Here is a 20,028-nt window from a genome sequence, read left to right on the forward strand (position 1 = left end):
TGAATCCAGAGCTTGTAGGAATCCACTGCTCAGACCACAGCCACTAAGGTAAGGTTCCCTGCAGGGCTGTCCCACACAACACGTTTTCCAGGTGTACGCATGGTTTCATATGTCAGTGCTCCATGTCTAGTTTAGCTTCATATGTTTTCACTGTAAGCTTTTAAAATGGAATTACTGAATAATGGCCTTTCAGATGGTACCATTTCTTTTTAGATTTGAAATTGTAGTAAAAGTAACCCCTGAAAAAAAAAATTCTGACACATGTACAAACATAGAGCATACTATGCATAATTACAACCTAGTAACACCTGAAAATTGTTTATGAAAGAACTTATTGTTTCTTATGTGTCTTTACAGGAAACTTTACCATTGCTTAAGCTCTCAGAGAATAGCAAGCCTATATGCGAATAAACTTCCTAGAATGGAGTTAAGGCTAGTGTTAGGGTTAGTATTAGGGTTAAGGTTAGGATTGCCGATGAAACTTCGTTATGAAAGGACTGTTTCTTATGTGCATTTGAGGGCAAGGTCTACATTTTGCTTTAGTTCTCTGAGAACACGAAGCGTGAGCACAATCCACTCTAGCTGCATTCTCTAAGTGACTGTACACATTTTACTATGGCAATTACTAATGAAAGAACTTACTGTTCCTTATATAGCTTTGACAGGAATCTCTGCACCCTGCTTAAGCTCTCAGAATAGCAAACCTATAAGCAATGTGCTTTGTTATATAGGGTTAGTATTAACTTTTGCGTTAAGGATAGTATTGCACAGGAAACTTCTTTTTGAAAGACCGTAGTGTTTCTTATGTGCTTTTAACTGAAATCTCTACACACAGCATCAGTTCTCAGAAGGGTTTAGACAACGCATGTTTTAACTTCTGTTTCTAAGTGATGGTAAACATTTTCTCATTAAAATTTTCTATGAAAGAACTTATTTATTTTAGTTTGTGTTTGCTGAGAAAATCTACACACCCCTTGCTTGCTCAGAGTGCTAGACAGCGCACTCCCTAAGTTACGGTTAGTGGTTGTATTGCCTATGAAAATTCTTTTTGAAAGCATTTAATATTTGTTATGTGTGTTGGAAAGCAAACTCTAGACACTACTTCAGTTCTCAGAGAATAGCAATGCTAGACCACGAGCGTCCTAGCAAGGATGTGTTTGGATTGCTTATATAAATTCTTTATGAAAGCGTTTACTGTTTGTTATGTATGTTTGAAACAAACTAGAGAGAGTGTCGTTTTGTTGCCCAAACTACAGTGCATGCCCTGGCTTCAGCCTAGTTTACAGCAACCTTAATCTCCTGGGCTCAAACGATCCTCCTGCTTCAGCCTCCTGAGTATCTGGGAATACTGGCATGCACCACCATGACTGTATTTTTTCTATATATTGGCCAATCAATTTCTTTCTATTTATAGCAGAGATGGTGTCTTGCACTTGCTCAGGTTGGATTGCAACTCCTGACTTCAAGCAATCTGCCCGCATTGGGCTCCCAGAGTGCTAGGATTACAGTGGTAAGCCACCACGCCCGGCTCCTTAGTGACTTTAAACATTTTCTTTTGGAAATTCTTTTTGAAATGACTCACTATTATTTCCTTTGTGTGTGTGTGTGTGTGTGAGTGTGTGTGTGTGTGTATGTGAAGAACTGTTATTTTTTATTTCGGCATAGTATGTGGGTATGGCTTTTAAGGTTTCCAAAAATGCCCTTTCCCCCCCAAGTCTGTGTTTCCAGCGTGACCATCCCCAAGATGGTGCACATCTCACTCATTATTTATGTATACACGCGCCCCCCGCCCCCTTCTCACCTGCCCAATATGCTATCACTGTAATACCTATGTGTCCACTTAGGTGCTGATCAGTTAATACCAGTTTGCTGGTGAGTATAAATGGTGCTTGTTTTTCCATTCCTGGGATACTTAATTTAGTTCCAGCTTCATTTAGGTTCCACCTCTACCAGGAAAATATAAGATGTGCTATATCAACGTTGTTTTATGAGCTGAATAGTACTCCATGGGATACGTATACCAATTTTGTTAATCTATTCTTGGATCGATGGACACTAGAGCTGTTTCCACAGTCTTGCAATTATGAATTCTGCTGCTATAAACATTCGACTGCAGGTGTCTTTTTTGTAGAGTGTCACTGGATCTTTTGATAGATGCCCAGTAATGGGATTGCTGGATCAAAGGGTACATCCACTTGTATCGCTTTGAGGTATCTCCATATTGTTTTCCACGGAGGTAGAACTGGTTTGCAGCCCCACCAGCAGTTCCTTTCTCCGGCACCCAGGCCAGCATTTATTGTTTGGAGAATTTTTCATATAGGCCATTCTCACTGGTGTTAAGTGATATCTCACTGTGGTTTTGATTTGCATTCCCCTGATGATTAGAGAGGTTGATCATTTTCGCATGTTTACTTGCTTTCTTCCTTAGAAAAGTTTCTGTTCAAGTGCCTTGCCCACTTTTGAATAGAGTTACTTGACGTTTCTTGTTGATATTCGTGAGTTCTAAGTATATTCGAATAAGCCACTTATCAGATGTGTAGGATGCATTTTCTCCCATTCTGTAGGTTGTCTACTTTCATGACTATTTCTTATCTGTGCAGAAGCTTTTTCGTTTGATCATGTCCCATTTATTTCTTTTTGTTGCTGCTGTGATTGCATTTGCGGACTTCATAAACTCGATGTTAATGAGAGTGTTTCCAAATTTTCCTCTAGAATTCTAGTACCTTAGGTTTAAGTCTGTTACCCAGCGTGAGTTGAGTTTTGTGAGAGGTGAAAGGTGTGGGTCCTGTTTTAGCATTCTACAGGTGTCTATCCTCTTTTCCCACCATTTATAGAAACGGGATACTCTTCCCAACGTATGTTTTTGTCTGCTTTGTCAAAGATTAGATGGCTATATGTGGATGGTTTTATATGAAAATTCTCAGATCTGAGCCACTGGCCAATATTCCTATATTTTTCCAATATCAGATTGATATAGGTTGATATCTGGCATATTAATACCGCCAACATTGTTTATGTTACCTAGAATTGCTTTTCACATTCGGGGTCTTCTTTGGTTCCATACGAAGCATAAAATTATTTTTTCTATATCTGTGAAGAATGCTAATGGGATTTTAATAGGTATTTTACTATGTGTATAAATCAGTTTGGGTAGTTTAAACATTTTAATGAGGTTCAGTCTGCCAATCCATGAGCATGTTATATATTTCCATCTGTTTACATGCTCTGCTATTTCATTCCTCAGTGTTTCATAGTTCACCCTGTAGCAGTCTTTTGCCTCGTATATTAAGTATATTCCTAGGCACTTTAATTTCTTTGTAGCTATTCTGATGGGAATTGAGTCTCTGTTATGGTTCTCAATTTGATTGTTGGCGTGTATGAATGCCTCTGATATCTGTGTATTGATTTTGTATTCTAGCACTTTACTAAATTCATTTATTAGCTCCAGGTGTTTCTTGGTTGAATGTTTGGGGTATATCATATCATCAGCAAACAGTGAAAGTTTGATCTCTTCTGCTCCTATTTGGATACTTTTTTTTTTGAGACAGAGTCTCGCTTTGTTGCCCAGGCTAGAGTGAGTGCCGTGGCGTCAGCCTAGCTCACAGCAACCTCAAACTCCTGGGCTCAAGCAATCCTCCTGCCTCAGCCTCCCAAGTAGCTGGGACTACAGGCATGCGCCACCACGCCCGGCTAATTTTATATATATATTTGTTGGCCAATTAATTTCTTTCTATTTATAGTAGAGACGGGGTCTCGCTCTTGCTCAGGCTGGTTTCGAACTCCTGACCTCGAGCAATCGCCCGCCTCGGCCTCCCAGAGAGCTAGGATTACAGGCGTGAGCCACCGCGCCCGGCCCTATTTGGATACTTTTAATTGCCCTTTCTTGTCTGATTGCCGTAGCTATGACAAAGGGCTATGACTTCCACGACTATGATGTATAGTAGTGGAGTTTGTGGGCAGCCTTGTCTGGTTCCCGTTCTAAATGGGAATGCTTTCAATTTTTCCTCATTCAATATGATGTTGGCTATGGGTCTGTCATATATGGTTTGTATCATTTTTAGGTATGTATTTTATTAAGTGTTCGTATCTTGAAAAGATGTTGACTTTTGTAAAAAGCTTTCTCTGCGTCTTTTGAAAGAATCACGTGGTCTTTGTTTTTGCTTCTGTATATGTGGTGAATTGCATTTATAGATTTACGTATGTTGAACGTATCCTTCCCTGCATCGCAGGGATGAAGTCCACTTGGTCGTGATGTATTATTTTTTTTGATAAGCGTCTGGATTCGGTTAGCTATGATTTTGTTGTTTGTAACATGTTTGTTTGTTTGCATCTATATTCATTAGGGATATTGGTCTGTAGATTTCTTTTTTGTTGCATCCTTTCCTGGCTTTGGTATCAAAGTAATATTTGCTTCATAAAAGGTGTTGGGGAGGTTTCCATTCTCTATGTTGTGGACTAATTTCTGCAAAATAGGCACTAGTTCTTTTGTTGTAAGTGTGATAAAATTCCGGTGTGAAACCACCTCGATTGGGACATTTTAGGTAGATTTTTAATTGCTGTTACTATTTCAGCTCTTGAGATTCGTCTGTCCAGGATATCTATTTCTTCCTGCTTGAGCCTAGGGAGACAGTGTGTTTCTAGAAATTTGTCCACTTCCTCCACATGTTCCCGTTTGTGTGCATACAGATTTTTGAAGTATTCATAAATTATATGTTGTATCTCCTTGGGATGAGTTATGATAGTCCTTTTTTATTCCTGATGTAGATTAGAGATTTCTATGTTCTGCTTTTCTTTTGGCGTGAGCCAATGTCGAGTCAATTATGTGTATTATTTCTAAGAACCAACTTTCTGTTTTATTAATCTTCAGAATAGCTTTCCCGTTTTCAGTTTCGTTTAGTTCTGATTTGGTCTTGTTGATTTCAGTCCTCCTGCTGGATTTGAGGTTGGTGTTGTTCTTTTACCAGTTCATTGAGTTGTTTCATTAGATTTTGGATTTGTGATCTCCTTGACTTTTGGTTATAGGCATTTATGGAAATACACTTTCCTCTCAGAACGGCTTTAGCTGTGCCACAGAGGATTTGATAACATGTCTCTCGGTCATTTTGCTCATAGAATTTTTTATTTCCGCCTTTTTTTGTTGTTGTGAGAGAGTCTCGCTTTGTTGCCCATGCTAGAGTGAGTGTCGTGGAATCAGCCTAGCTCACAGCAACCTAAAACCCCTGGGTTCAAGCAATCCTGCTGCCTCAGCCTCCTGAGTAGCTAGAACGTCAGATATGCGCCACCATGCCCGGCTAATATTTTCTATATGTATCAGTTGGCCAATTAATTTTTTTCTTTTTATAGTAGAGACGGATTGTTGATCTTGCTCAGGTTGGTTTCGAATTCCTCATCTTGAGTTATCCACCGGATCGGCCTCCCAGAGTGCAAGAATTACAGGCGTGAGCCTCCGCACCCTGCTTATTTCTATCTTGATATGTTCATTTATGAACTAATCATTTAGTAGGAGATTGTTTCAACCCTTTTTGTTGAAATGTGACTTTCAGTTAGGTTTGTTTCTTCTTTAGTCCACTGTGATCAGAGAAATACATGGTATGATTTCTATTTTTTAAAATTCCTTGATGTTTACTTTGTGTCCTAGGGTATGGTCCATGTTAGAGAATGTCCCCTGAGCTGAGGTGAAGAACATATATTAGTGGATTTTGGGTAGAATGTCCTGTAAATGTCAGTGAGATCCAAATGTACTAGACTTCTTTTTTAAGTCCATTATTTATTAGTTTTCTCTTTAACGGATCTCTCTTGTGCTGTCAGTGAAGTGTTGAAATCTCTGGTGATTATGGAGTTGCTATTAATCAAGTTGCTTAGAGCGAGTAAGGTTTGCTATATGAATCAGGGTGCACCTAAGTTGGTTGCATAATATTTAAAATTGTTGTCCCTTCTTGTTGAACTAGTCCTTCACCTTTATATGACCATCCTTCTCTTTCACTACCTTTGCTGGTTTAAAAACTAAGTCGTCTAAAATGAGAACAGCCATGCCAGCCTTCTTTTTGCCTCCACTTGTTGAAACACTGATCTCCACCCTTTTACCTTCAGTGTATATACATCTTTGCAGGTTAGATGTGTTTCCTGATGGCAGCATATACTTGGCCTCTATTTTCTTATCCAGTCAGCCAGCGTATGTCTCTTGAGTGGAGAGTTTAAGCCATTCACATTTATTGATAGAATTGATAGATAAGGTAGATTACTGTTCATTCTGTTGGTTTAGATATTCTTGCTTTGATTTCTGTATCGAACCATTGTAATATCTGGCCTTTATTCTTTGGATGTTGGTTGTTTCTAATCGTGAGTCTTTATTATGGTGTTCTGTGCGTAACACTTTTTTGAGTACCTCTTTTAGGGCTGGTCTTGGTGAATTCTCGGAGATTTATTGAATTCTGTGCCTATCTGAGAATGTCTTAATGTCTCCTTCATATATAAAGGCACTATTATTTCTCTTGTGTCTTTGAGGGCAGTTTACACACTTCTTCAGCTCTTAGAGAAACGCAAGTGTATACGCAATGCATGGCATAAGATAGGGCTAGGTTGATGGTTACACTCAGGGTTACGATTGGTTTGACAAAGAATCTCCTATATCAAAGAACTTACTATTGCTTGTTTGTTTCACAGCGAGATCCACACACTGCTTCACCTCTGAGAGACTTAGAAAGCATACAGGCAATGTAATTTCTGGATTTCTTACGTTTACGTTTAGCCTTAGTGTTCAGGTTGCCTAAGAACATTTCTTGAAAGAACTTAATTTTTCTTATGTGCATTTCACAGAAAACTGTACACACTGCTTCAGTTCTGAGAAACCAAACGTATAAACAAAGCACTTTCTAGCTGCTTTCTCAAAGTGTAAGTAAACATGAAAAATCTTTATCTTATGAATTTCACCGGAAACAGTACCCTTTGCTGCAGCTCTCAGAAAATAGCGTGTAAAAGGCATGCTTCTCACACATGGGTTAGGTTTAGCTTTTAAGTTAGGATACGGTTGCCAATGATCCTTTTCTGAAAAAAACATACTGTTTCTCAGGCGTGTTTTGCAGCAATCTCTATACACTGCTTCCGTTGTCAGAGAAAAGCAAGAGTATACATAACTATCTTTCCACTTGTTTTCTCGAAAGGATAGTAAATATTTGCTTACAAAAATTCTTGATTAAGACGTACTGTTTCCTTTGTGCCTTTGACAAGAAGCTCTAAACACTACTTCAGTTCTCAGAGATGAAGCGAATAGACCACGCACTTTATCTAAGTATGTGCAAATATTTTTATGAGTATACACTCTGTGAAAGAATTTACAGTTTCTTCTGTGCCTTTGACAGGAATCTCTACATCTTCGTCTCTCAGAATGAATAAAGTGGATAGTGCACATTCTAGCTCCGCTAGTGACCTCAACGTTCGCCTTGGGATATTATTTATGTCATAGCTTACTATTTTTATATGCATTTGAAATCAAACTTTTCCCAATGCCCCAGTTCTCAGGGGAAAGCAAGTGTCTAGCAACGTTCTCTATTTGGATGTACACAATTTTCTTTGCACAATTTTTGTGAAAGAACTTATTACTTAAATTTTTTTTTTTTTTGAGATTTGCCTCACATGGGTGACCTGTTAGAGTGCCGTGCCGTCAGTCACGCTCACAGCAACCTCAGACTCCTGGGTTCAGGCGATCTTCTTGCTAGAACCTTCCGAGTAGCTGGTATTACAGGCATCGCCACCATGCCCTGCTAATTTTTTATATATATTTTAGTTGGCCAATTAAATTCTTCCTATTTTTAGTAGATACGGGGTCTTCCTCTTGCACAGGCTAGTTTCGAACTCCTGATCTTGAGCCTTCCTCCCACCTCGGTCTGCCGGAGTGCTAGAATTACAGGCCTGAGCCACCGTGCCCGGCCTTCTTAAGTGTTTCTTACTAGAATCTCTATAGACTACCTCAGTTCTCAGGGAAGAACAAGCCTGGAAGCAAGGCACTTTACAGCTGCCTGTCTAAGTCACTTTAATATTTGCCTATGGTAGCGCTTTGTGAGAGGACTTACTGTGTCCTATGTGCCCCGGGCATAAACTCTCCACCGTGATTCAATTCTTATGGAAGAAGAAACCTATAAGCAATGCACTTTAGAGCCAGTTTCTTTACGTCCCTGTATACATTTGTATATCCAAGTTTTCTATGAAAGAACGTAAGGTTTCTTATGTGCATTTGCCAGAAAACTCCACATATTGCCTTGGTTGTTAGAAAAGAATTAACTGATGGGAATATCCCTTTCTGGCTCATTTGTGTACGTTATTGTAAATATTGTATTTGGAATATTTTATGAAAGAACTAAATATGTCTACGTGCATTATAAGGAAACTTTACTGTTACAGTTTTAAGACAAGAAGTATCGGTAAATCAGGGCACTTTTACGCTCCCTTGTCTAATTAGATTTATTTGTATATGGAAGTTTTCTGTTTAAGAAATTACTGGGTCTGGCATACATTTAAAACAAAAGGCTACAAGTGGTTTTCATTCTAAGATAAGAACAAGCCGATAAGAAATGCAGTTTCTAGTTTCATTGTCTAAGTCACTGTAAACATTTATATTTAGATGTTCTCTATGAGAGAACACTATGTTTCTTGTATGCATTTGTCAATACAGCTTCCACATTCCTTCAGATCTCAGGAAACAACTCCTTGCGGAAATCGCTATCTACTTGATTATATCTATCTAAGTGATTTTTATATCATATCTATCTAAGCGATTTTTAACATTTGTATATGGAAATTATTTAGAAAGAACTTAATGTTGCTTATATGCGTTCGTCAAAATACACTGCTCCAGTTCTCAGTGAACAAACATGTAAGAAATCACCTTTCTATATCCTCTGTCTTAGTCACTGTACACATGTCAGTATGAATTCCTTTATGAGAGAACTTAACGTTTCCTATAGGCATGTGTGAAAATATCTCACACACTACTTTAGTTCTCAGAGAACAAATCTATAAGCAACGTACTTTGTGTAAATCACTGGAAACATTTGTATATGTTCTTTATGAAAGAACTTTATTTTTTTCTCCACGTTTATGAAAACTATCTACACATTGCTTCAGTTCTCTGAGAACAAGCACACAAACAAAGCAATCTATATGATATGCCTTTCTTGACCTTAAACATTTATATATATAAATTCTTTATCGAAGAACTTAATGTTTTTCCTCACCATTTGTGAATAAACTGTACATACTGCTTCAGTTCTCCGAGAACAAGCGAATAAACACGGTACTTTCTATCTCCTATGTCTAAGTCACTGTAAACTTTTGCATATTAAAGTTCTTTATGAAAGAACTTGTTTCCCATACACATTTGTGAAAACACTGTACATGTTGCTTCAGTTTTCAGAGAACAAGCTTGTAAGCCAACGCTTCATCTCTTTCGTGACTGTAAACATCTGTATAAGAAAGTTTGTTATGAAAGAAAGTAATGTTTCTCTAAGCGTTAGTCAATACACTCTACCCACTTATTCAGTTTTCAGAGAAGAAAAAGCATATAAGCAAGATAATTTCTATCTCCTTTGTTTAAGTCACTACACATTTCCACATTGAAGTTGATTATAAAACAAAGGTTTCTTTATATGCTTTTGCCAATACATTCTACACAGTGTTTCAGTTCTCAGAGAAGAAGCCAATGACCAAGACCAATTGTACATACTTTTTCTTAGTCACTTTTAACATTTGCTTATGGAAGTTCTTTATGAAATAACCTAATTTTTTCTCTCCTCCTTTGTGAAAACACTGCTTCAGTTTTTAAAAAAAGACGAGCTTATAAGCAAAATAGTTTCTGTCTTGTTTTTGTAAATCTTGTGATTGTAAACATTCTGTCACCTTTTTGTCTCTCTTGTCTCTGTCTATTTTTTAGGTGACTAAAATAAACATTTGTATATGAAAATTTTTTATGAGAGAATGGGTTTCTTATATACCTTTGTCAGAATACCGTACACGCTACTAAAGTTCTCAAAGAAAAACGAGTATATTTATATAAATAAGGTTCTATCTCTTTTGTCCGGATTTTAACATGTGCATATGACAGATCTTAGTGTTATAGGCATTTGCAAAACACCACTGACACGACTTCAAGTATCCGACATAAACAAGCGAAGAAGGCACTTTCTGTTTTCTTTGTCTAAGTAACTGTATGCATTTGTATGTGGAAATTTTTATGAAAGAACGTAATGATTCGGTTACATGTTTGTCAATACACACTGCCTAAGTTTTCATAGAACAAATTATTTCTATCGCCTTTATATGTATGGAAATTCTTTTTAAAAGAAACATGTTTTTTTGATGTTTGTGCAAACAATGTCCACATAGCTTTAGTTCTCAAAGAACAACAAGCATATACTGAAGGCACTTTCTTTCTTCTTGGTCCAACACACTCTATATTCATATATGGAAATTCTTTATGAAAAGCAGTGAATGTTTCCTTTAAACGTTAGTGAAAACTGTCCACAGTGCTTCAATTCTCAGAGAAGAAAAAACATATATGCAAGGCACCACCTCTTTAGTCTAATTCACTATCAATATTTACATATGGACGTTATTTATGAAAAAACAATTTCTTATATGAGTTTGTGAAAACAATGTACACAGATCTTCAGTACTCGGAGACAAAGCCTATAAAAAGCAATTTGCTCTCTCATTTGTCCAAGTCATTGCCAATATTTATATAAGGGAGTTGTTTATGGAAGAACTGTATGTTTCTTATATGTGTTGTGAATATAATTTACACAGTGTTTCAATTTTCAGAGAAGAAAACGAGTCATTTATGAAAGAACTTATTGCTTATACGAGTACGGGAAAACAGTGTACACAGTTGTTCCTCTCTGAAAGGTAGTTTCTATCCCCCTTCTCAATCTCTCTGTAAACATTTATACATGTAATTTCTTTATTGAGAACATTTCTTTCTGTGTATTTTTGAAAATAATTTACACTGTGTTCTCAGTGAAAAAATATCTCACAAGCAACGCATTCTCAACTTAGTCTAAGTCACTCTAAAAATGTAATATGTACGTTCTTCATGAGTAAATGTATGTATATGTGTTTGTCAAAACAATGTACAGGTTGGTACAGTTCTCAGACAAGACCGAGCATACAAACAAGGCACTATCTATCTCCTTTGACTAAGTCTCTGAAAACATTTACATATGGAAGTTCTTTATGAACGAACGAATGTTTCTTATATGTGTTTGTGCAAACCAGGTACACAGTTCTTCAGTTCTCAGAGATAAAAGACACTTTCATTTTATCTCGGAGATGAAAGACACTTTCTATCTCCTTTGTTTAAGTCACTGTCCACACATATAAACTTCGTTAAACGACTGAATGTTTCTTACACACCTTAGCGAAAACAAGTTAGAATTTGCTTCACGTTTTAGAGAGGAGCAAACATGTGAGCAGGGCATTTTCCAGATCCTTTTCTTCGTCATGGTAAATACTCATATGTGGAAGTCTTATTTGAAAGAACTGTTTCCTATTTGCCTTTGTAAAAACAATGTAAATAGTTCTTCAGTTCTCACGGAAGAACCAGCATATATGCAAAACATTTTCTCTCTCATTTCCTACGTCACTGAGAACATTTACATATGGAAGTTTTGTGTAAAACTTGGAAACGAATCCTATAACCTTTTGTGAAAACCACACACAACGGAAATGCAGCTCTCAGAGAACAATAAGCGTATACGCAATACACTTTCTCGTCTTCTAAGCCACTGTAATCATATATTGTAAGTGGGAGTTTCCTTATGAGAGCACTCTGATTCTTAAGTGTGCTTATGAAAACACGGTACCCAGGTCTTCCGTACTCAGAGAAGAAGAATATAACCAAGGTAATTTCTCTCCAAGTTGTCTAAGTCATTGCAAACATTTATAAATGGATTTTGTTTTTGAAGCAACTGTGTTTCTTATATGCGTTTATGAAAACAATGTAGATTGAGATTCAGTTCTCAGAGAACCGCATGAACAACACACTTTCTACGTCCTTTGTCTAAGTCGCTGTAACACATATACAGTAATTTATGAAAGAACTCTTTATTATATATGTTAGTGACAACTGTGACAAAGTGCTGCAATTCTTAGAGAAGAACAAACCTTTTTTATTAATTCATTTATTAGGGAAGAACAAGAGTATATGCAAGGCACATTCTGTAACCTTCATCTAAGTCACTGTAAATATTTACATATGGGAATTAATTACCAAAGAGCTGTATGTTTCTGATATGTGTTTGTGAGAATGTTTACAGTTCTTCAGTTCTCAGAGATCAAAGGCATATACAAGGCACTTTCCGTTTCTTTTTGTAACTCCCTGTAAACATTTATATATATAGGTTCCTTCTGTACAAACTGGATGATTCTCATATGGGTTTGTGAGAACGAAACACCGTTTCGGTTCTCAGAAACGAACACGAGTACAATAAATTAACTTCCTATCTCTATTTCTGTTGTCATAGATTAAAAAAGAATATAAGCTAGACACTTTCTATCCTATATGTCACTGACATAAGTCACGTGAGATTTCTTCATTAAAGAACTATACGTTTCTTATTGTGAAAACAAAGTACACAGTTTTTCAGTTCTCAAAGATCAAGTATATAAGCAAGGCACTTTCGAACCTCTTTTCGTAAGTCACTACAAATATTGGCATATAAAGTTCTTTATGAATCAACTGAATGTTTCTTTTGTACGTCAGTGAAAACCGTGTACAAAGTGCTTCAATTCTTACAGAAGAAAAAACATAAGAGTTCCTTAACATTTGTGTAAGTCACTGAAATTTATATGGGAGTTTGTTATGAAAGAAGAGTTTTTTCTTATATCTGTTTCTGAAATCAATGTACACAGTTCTTCAAATGTCAGAGAAGATCAAGCTTATAAGCAAGGTATTTTCTCCCGCATTTGTCTAAGTCAATACCATTTATATATGGAAGAATGAATGAACCATATATATGTTTGTTAAAACAATGTGTACAAGTATTTAGTGCACAAGAGAACAAGTGTATAAAAATTCCATTTTCTCTCATTTGTCTGAGTTTATTTATATATGGGATTTCTTTATGAAGAAAAATATGATTCTTACATGCATTTTGGAAAACAAGGTACACTTTACCTTCTCAGAAATGATTAATCACATAAGCAACAAACTTTATACCAACTTGTTCTAAGTATAAGTATTTATATCTGGCGGTTTATGAAAGAATAGAATGATCATTATATACTTTTGTGAAAACAATGTAACCAAATATTCGTTTCTGAAGGAAGAACAAAACGTATAAACAAGATATTTTCTCACTGATTTTTCTAAGTCATTGCAAACATTTACATGAGAGTTCTTTCTGAAGGAACTATAGTTTATATGCCTTTGTGAAAACATTCACTGAGTTTCGGTTCTCAGAAAAAAAATCCCTTAACGAACGCATTCAACTTCGTCTAAGTCACTGCTAACATTTAAGTATAAACTTCTTCCTGAAAGAACCCGATGTTTCTTATATACTTTAGTGTAGTGTACAGAGTATTTTAATTCTTAGAGATGAAAAAATATATACACAAAAAGTTTCTATCTCCTTTGTCTAGGTCTTTGTTAATTGTGGAAGTTCTATACGAAAACAGAGTCTCATAAATGCGTTTGTAAAAACAATGTGCACAGTGTTTCAGTACCTGTAGAACACGCACATAAGAAATGCACTTTATGTTTATTACCATTGTCTGTCACCGTAGAAATTTATATACAGAAGTTGTTTATGAAGAAGTGAATGTTTCATATATACTTTTCTGAAACCAATAAATTATGGTTTCCATTTCACAGAGAAGATGCAAGCGTGTAAGCAAAGACCCTTCTATCTCCTTTGTCTAACTCTTGTCAATTTTTTATCAAAGAACGGTTTCATATACGTTAGTTAAGTGTACAAGTGCTTCCATTCTTGGAGAAAAATATTAGCAAAGCTGATTCTGTCGCCTTTCTATAAGTCTATGAATATGTTTATATATGGAAATTCTATACGAAACGAATGTTTGTTATATGCGTTTGTGAAAACAATGTACACAGGTCTTCTCATAGAACAAGCGTATAAACAGGATCCATTCTGGGTTATTGATACATGTGGGTGTTATTTATGAAAGAACAGAATGAACGTTATATGCGTGTGTGGAAACAATGTACACTTTGTTTCAGTACTCAGGGAAGAACAAGCATGTACGCAAGCACTTTCTATCTGAATTGTCTTAGTTACTGCAACTAATATGTGGAAGTTCTTTATGAAAAACCTGAATGTATCTTACATGCGTTTGTCAAAATCTTGTACATAGTTTTTCAGTTCTCAAAGAAAAGCAAGCATATAAAGAAGTCACAGTCTCCTTTAAGTCTTTGCAAAGGGGAATCATTTATACAAGAACTGTGCTTCTTATATGTGTTTATGACCGCAATGTACGTGGTTTCAGTTTACACTGAAAAACAAGTGTAATAGGCACTTATAACCTTTGTGTAAGTCACTGTAAAGATTTTGTATATCGCATTTTTTTAATGAAAAATCTGCAGGTTCCAGCCGACGATGTGAGTCACGGGAGTTAGAGGGCGAGGCTTAGAAATGAGGAAACAACAAAAAGATGGAGACAGGAGGACGGAGTCCTTGGTGACTGCCGCGCCTTATTTCCGTTGCTATATTTATACAGATAAGAACAAAAGAGAAGCGAAATGCAAAGGAACAGGTGTTATATGTCTTTATTAAACCAGAGAACAAAACAGTTCTTGTTTCTTTCAACCTTACCTCACTTTGATATCCCTTTCCCTCGCTTAAGCAGTTTTCTAATCCTCAACATTTTTCTGATATCCAAAAAGCTACAAATACTCAACTATGATTACTCAAGACAATTCAAGGAAAAGAGCACCCAAGCGTTATTAACAATTCTGGGAAAGGAGTGTGTAGGGCTTCGGTGGCGGCTATAAGGTACTAGGGCTGTGTGCACAGGGTTACCCAGTGACCTTCTATAATTGCTACTGCTATCTCCAGCAACCTCCGTGAGCTGGAATAAAGGCCAAGACTGTCAGAGCGCTGATTCCAGGCGCCAGGTGCTATTTCTCATGAACCCCAGAGTTCCGGGCACCAACCGCACTTTAACGCTCCCGTTTTCGGGATAGCTCCCTACACCTCCCCCTTCCCTTTATAATTAATTGGAGGCTTGCTGTTAAACTTTCATTTGCACGTTATTGGAGTGTATGGCAGCTTTAACAGACAAAATATTCTTAGCAATCAGTGGCAGTAGAAGAGGCGTAACACACAAAATTACCACGGGAAGAACAGAAGCTCAAATAATCATAAAGAATAAGCTTTTAAAATTTCCAAAAGATGGAACATGTCCCAAGACTTGATTGAGAAAACTTCGCGCTTTTGTGGAAATGCTAGTATTAAAGTGTAGTCTCCAACATGCCTATTTCTTGATGATGTTGGAGCAAATCTATAGATGCATATACGGATTGCCAGATCCCTGCCAGGTGATTTTGGACTTTAGCTCAATTATAGTTACTCTCTTTATAAGGTTTGGGAGTTACACAAATCCACTGATAATTGTGGCAGTGGAGATGGCTACGTAGCTGAACTCCTTGTACTTCCTCTCCCAGAATCGGGACCACATCTTATAAAGCATCCAGTGGTCTTCAATCTTCTTATCAATATGCTCTTGGGTACCCAATGCCTGAGTGACATTTTAAGAGATATTATTGAAATAATTGGCAATTTTTAATCTCTTGGGTCAACGCCAATCCAGCCGCAGCATTGGATCCTAGTACAGTAACAAGAGCTACAATGGTAGTTATGAGTAGCCCAATAAATCTTTTAAGCCTTAGCTATATAGCGTTCACCTCCTTCCACATTTGCAATATTTTATCATCAAACCAGAGACATTAGATGGAACCCCACAAAGGTGGGGCGGTATAACACAACCATTCTATCAGAATAGGCAAGAATTGTATACAATTAATTAGTTGACAATTAAGGCATGATATTCCAAAACCATGAGTGACAGTACGAATATTCACAATGCCCACCATGAATACAAAAGTTCAGGGACACAGGCAGAAATAGTCGTTAGGCGTATTTTTGGGGTAGAGTCCACCGCACTCTCTTGCAGAAGATTGACCAGTTCCTGTAGTCCTTAGGCGTATTTTTGGGGTAGAGTCCACCACACTCTTGCAAAGAATTGACCAGTTCCTGCAACAAAGTTGTAGAGACTAGTCTGGTATATACCTTTGAAGGAGTTATCCATAGCCCCTCAACACAACCCTTGTCTCCCAAATAGCCATTGTGAGTTATTGCAGTGGTCCAATCATATATGCTCTGAGTCGTCCCGAGAATAGGAATCTTAGTTGCAGTTGGTTCACGGAAACTTCACAGCACGTGCAGAGTAGAAGCAACCAGCTCCTTTTCACAGCGAAGTATTCCGGGCTGCGGTGGCAAATAAGAGGGCCAGAAAATTGCCTGCCTAAACATGACATAGAGTCCATTTAACACCATTTATATTGTAATATACATAAGTAGGTAAAAGAACACAGCCTGGAAAATAACCTTCACGGTGAAAACAAGAATATCAGGGCTGAGTCCAGTATAATTATAAGCAGATACCAGCATGCTGGATGTGATCATTAGCGGGTGCTCCCAGAGACCTGGGATCACTGACAAGAACAACACGATCTCCACAGCCCACCGGGTGGAGTAAAACGGGGTCTGATATATAAGTCCAATAGGCGTCCATAGCAGGGTTACCATAGCTAATAACAAGGTCAAAGAATTCAATGGCTGTCCTGTCGCTAGAACCAGTTAAGAAGCAATCTCAGTAAGTTTCAATCTGACTTCAAGACGGCAGCAGAGCTTGTCTAGTTGTCATCCTAACTGGAGGTTGCTGGTCGACCTGCAGCTTCTGTGTCTTCATCCTGCTTTCTATGGAGGGATCCTGCTTGGCTTACTAGCCTCTCCAGGAGCCGGAACGGGCCCTCAGCATCTTGTTGAAATACACAAACATGACCTCGACTCCAAATAACAACTGGATCCGGTCCTGACCACTGGCTAGTCAGTGGATCCTTCCACCCAACCAACGGCGTGTCTTTGTTGGAATTAGTACACCAAAACCGCTGGGTTGCTGAACGATCTTCTTTGTCTAAAATTAAAAAATTTAAAATAACGAGATCATGGTTTATATAATTCTTGGGGGCGGGAGGGCGTGAGGTGGTACAGATCCACCTATTTCATTTTCAAAAGTTGATTTTTGAGAGTCTAGTGGGCACGTTCTACAATGCTTTGTCCTTGGGCGTTATTAGAATTTTCTGATTTATGACTGATCCCCATTTTCGGTAAGAATGTTTGAAATTTGTCACACGTGTATCCAGGGTCATTGTCTGTTTTTATACAATTAGGCTGGCCCATTGATGCAAAGCATCGGAGGCAATGGGTTACACAATGTTTACCAGCCTCGCCTAATTGAAATGTGGCCATTAAAAATCCAGAATAAGTGTCTATGTTCAGATGAACAAATTTTAATCAACCCAGAGAAGTAATAAACGTCACATCCATTTGCCATAAGTGGTTAGATAAAAGGCCTCTGGTATTAACACCATAATACGGGACAGGGAGTAACTGAGAACAGGAAGAACAAGATTTTACAATTTTTCGAGCCGCTTCTCTAGAGATATTGAACTGTTGCTTGAGAGCGCTGCTATTTGGTTGTGCAAAGCATGGGACTGCTATGCCAACTACGCTTAACAAAATAAGAAGAGTTTCGTTCTAGAGGCAAGATATACAATTTTATATCCTTCGTCGAGGGGACCAGGCAGGTGGAAATGAGCACGAAGGTGCCCATAGAAAGATCTTCCTGTACGTGAGTGAATGAGGGATTGAAGGCTCGAAACAATTTCTGAACATTATATTTGAAGTCCCATAAAGGTCACATTCTCTATGACTTGGAGTGCCAGAATCACATAATGACTATATGAATAAAAGTTAACAGGCGTAGCATGGGTGGCCTCTAAAGCTAAAAAAAAGCCTCAACTCGACCTCTTGAGACGAAGAAACACAGTGTGCCAATATTTTATGTCATCCTTAACTGAATAGACTCCATACCATTAGAAGAACCCTCTGTAAAAATCAGAACAGCATTGTCAAGGGGTACAAGAGACACTTGGGCAACAAAGTATAACGGATATAGGCTAGCAAAATGTAACAACTTATCAGGGGTGTAATGGTTATCAATTTTTCCAGGATAATTGGCCAAGGGCTATGGCTCAGGAGTCACTATGCTAGAACAACCACTCCTGCTGCAGACTAGAAAAAGGAACACAAAAAAGTGTGGCTCTTTACCTAGTAATTTGCAGGATTATGAACGGAGCAGGTGGATTAAGGTACCAACCGTCTCATAATGAGTTAGAACTTTAGAGGGATAGGAGGGCCAATGTAGCCAAACTAGTGGTGCCTATTGATAGACGACTGCTGTGGGAGTAAGAGAGTTGTGTAAAACATAGCCAGCCCATTCCAAGTTATAGTTTACATCGGGAACATGTTGGCGGCACAATTCCTGTTTTACTAATTTTAAAGATTGCCTCCCGTCAGAGGTTAATGGACAAGGAGAATTGCTCGAGGAGAATTAGGGTCGAATCGAATTGATATCTCCCAGAAGTCTTTGGAAATCATTAAGAGTTTTTAAGCCATCTTTACGAATTTGAATTCTTTGGTTAATAAAATGGTATTTATGCAGTTGGTATCCCAAATAACAATAAGGAGGGTGCCTCTGCACCTTTTCCTGAGCAATGACAACTCCTTGTTTAATTGTGCTGTTTCATGATCAAAAACTTGCAGTAAGAATCCTTCATCTGCATATCCATATAGTGGATGATATACACAGTAGGATATTTGATTCTAGTAGCAAAGCATTGGCAACAAATCTTTGGCACAAGTTCGGGTTATACAAATAAACTCTCAGAGCCTGCATAAAATCTCTTTCCGAATGATTAACGGGTAGAGCAAGTCGAACATCTGGTTGGAATTGTCTGACTGTTCTTACTCAACACAGTTAAGCGATTCACTACTGTTCAGGATTACGGGTTTAGCCTATCCCTTGGAGCGAACCAACGGCTTAATGCTTGGGCCACAGGAGGGCCAGTGTTGCTCAGTGATAACAGAAAACTCAGCTTCAGTATCTACAATTCCTTTAAATGCCTTACCATTCACCCACAAAACCATTTTAGGCTTATTCCTTGTAATAGCATCCAATAAGCATCCGAGAAGCAAAAATCAGAGGGTACCCTTGTTTTTTGCGGTTGGACTTTACCAAGGCATGTCAAAGAAATTAAAACAAGCTGAGTAATGTGCTGGCCAGGATTGACAACAGAAATAGAGCTGAGTGAAGTACAAAACTTTACTTTCTCTTGTATAATCCAGATCTATAATTCCCGATGTCACCAGTAAGCTGTTCAAAGTGATACTGCTTCTACCTAATAACGAGCCTATAGCAGCATTTTGAATAAGAAGTTTTTGCATATTTTTTAAATTTTCTAATTCCTTAAAGGTTATGTGCCTGATACAGAGTATGCCAGGGGTTTAGACAATCCCGAATAAGATTTCAAAGATAAAAAGCGTCCAGAGGAACCTTCTCAGGTTCGTGGGCTGAGTAATAGTCCTGCAATTTAACTCTTACCTTCTTCCATGTATTGAAATTCACCGTTCCTTCCTCAGACATACTTCTACAAAACTTGAAAAATTTTCCAACTGCTTTTTACCTATTTTAACACTGCGGGCCCGAAGGATAGTCTTCAACACTTCTACAAACAACATTCTACTAGTTCTTTGTCCCATAATTTCTTACTCTTATCAATTACACTCTCTGCCCAACACACCTTTCTTTATATAATAGCCGGCCTTCCACGGGCAGCGGCCTCCACCGAATCCCCTTGTCACTATGTACCACTGAAGGCAGTCTCGGAGAGAGGGTTTC

The sequence above is a fragment of the Microcebus murinus genome, chromosome 4, assembly GCF_040939455.1.
Source record: "Microcebus murinus isolate Inina chromosome 4, M.murinus_Inina_mat1.0, whole genome shotgun sequence".
NCBI classification, from domain to species: Eukaryota; Metazoa; Chordata; class Mammalia; order Primates; family Cheirogaleidae; genus Microcebus; species Microcebus murinus.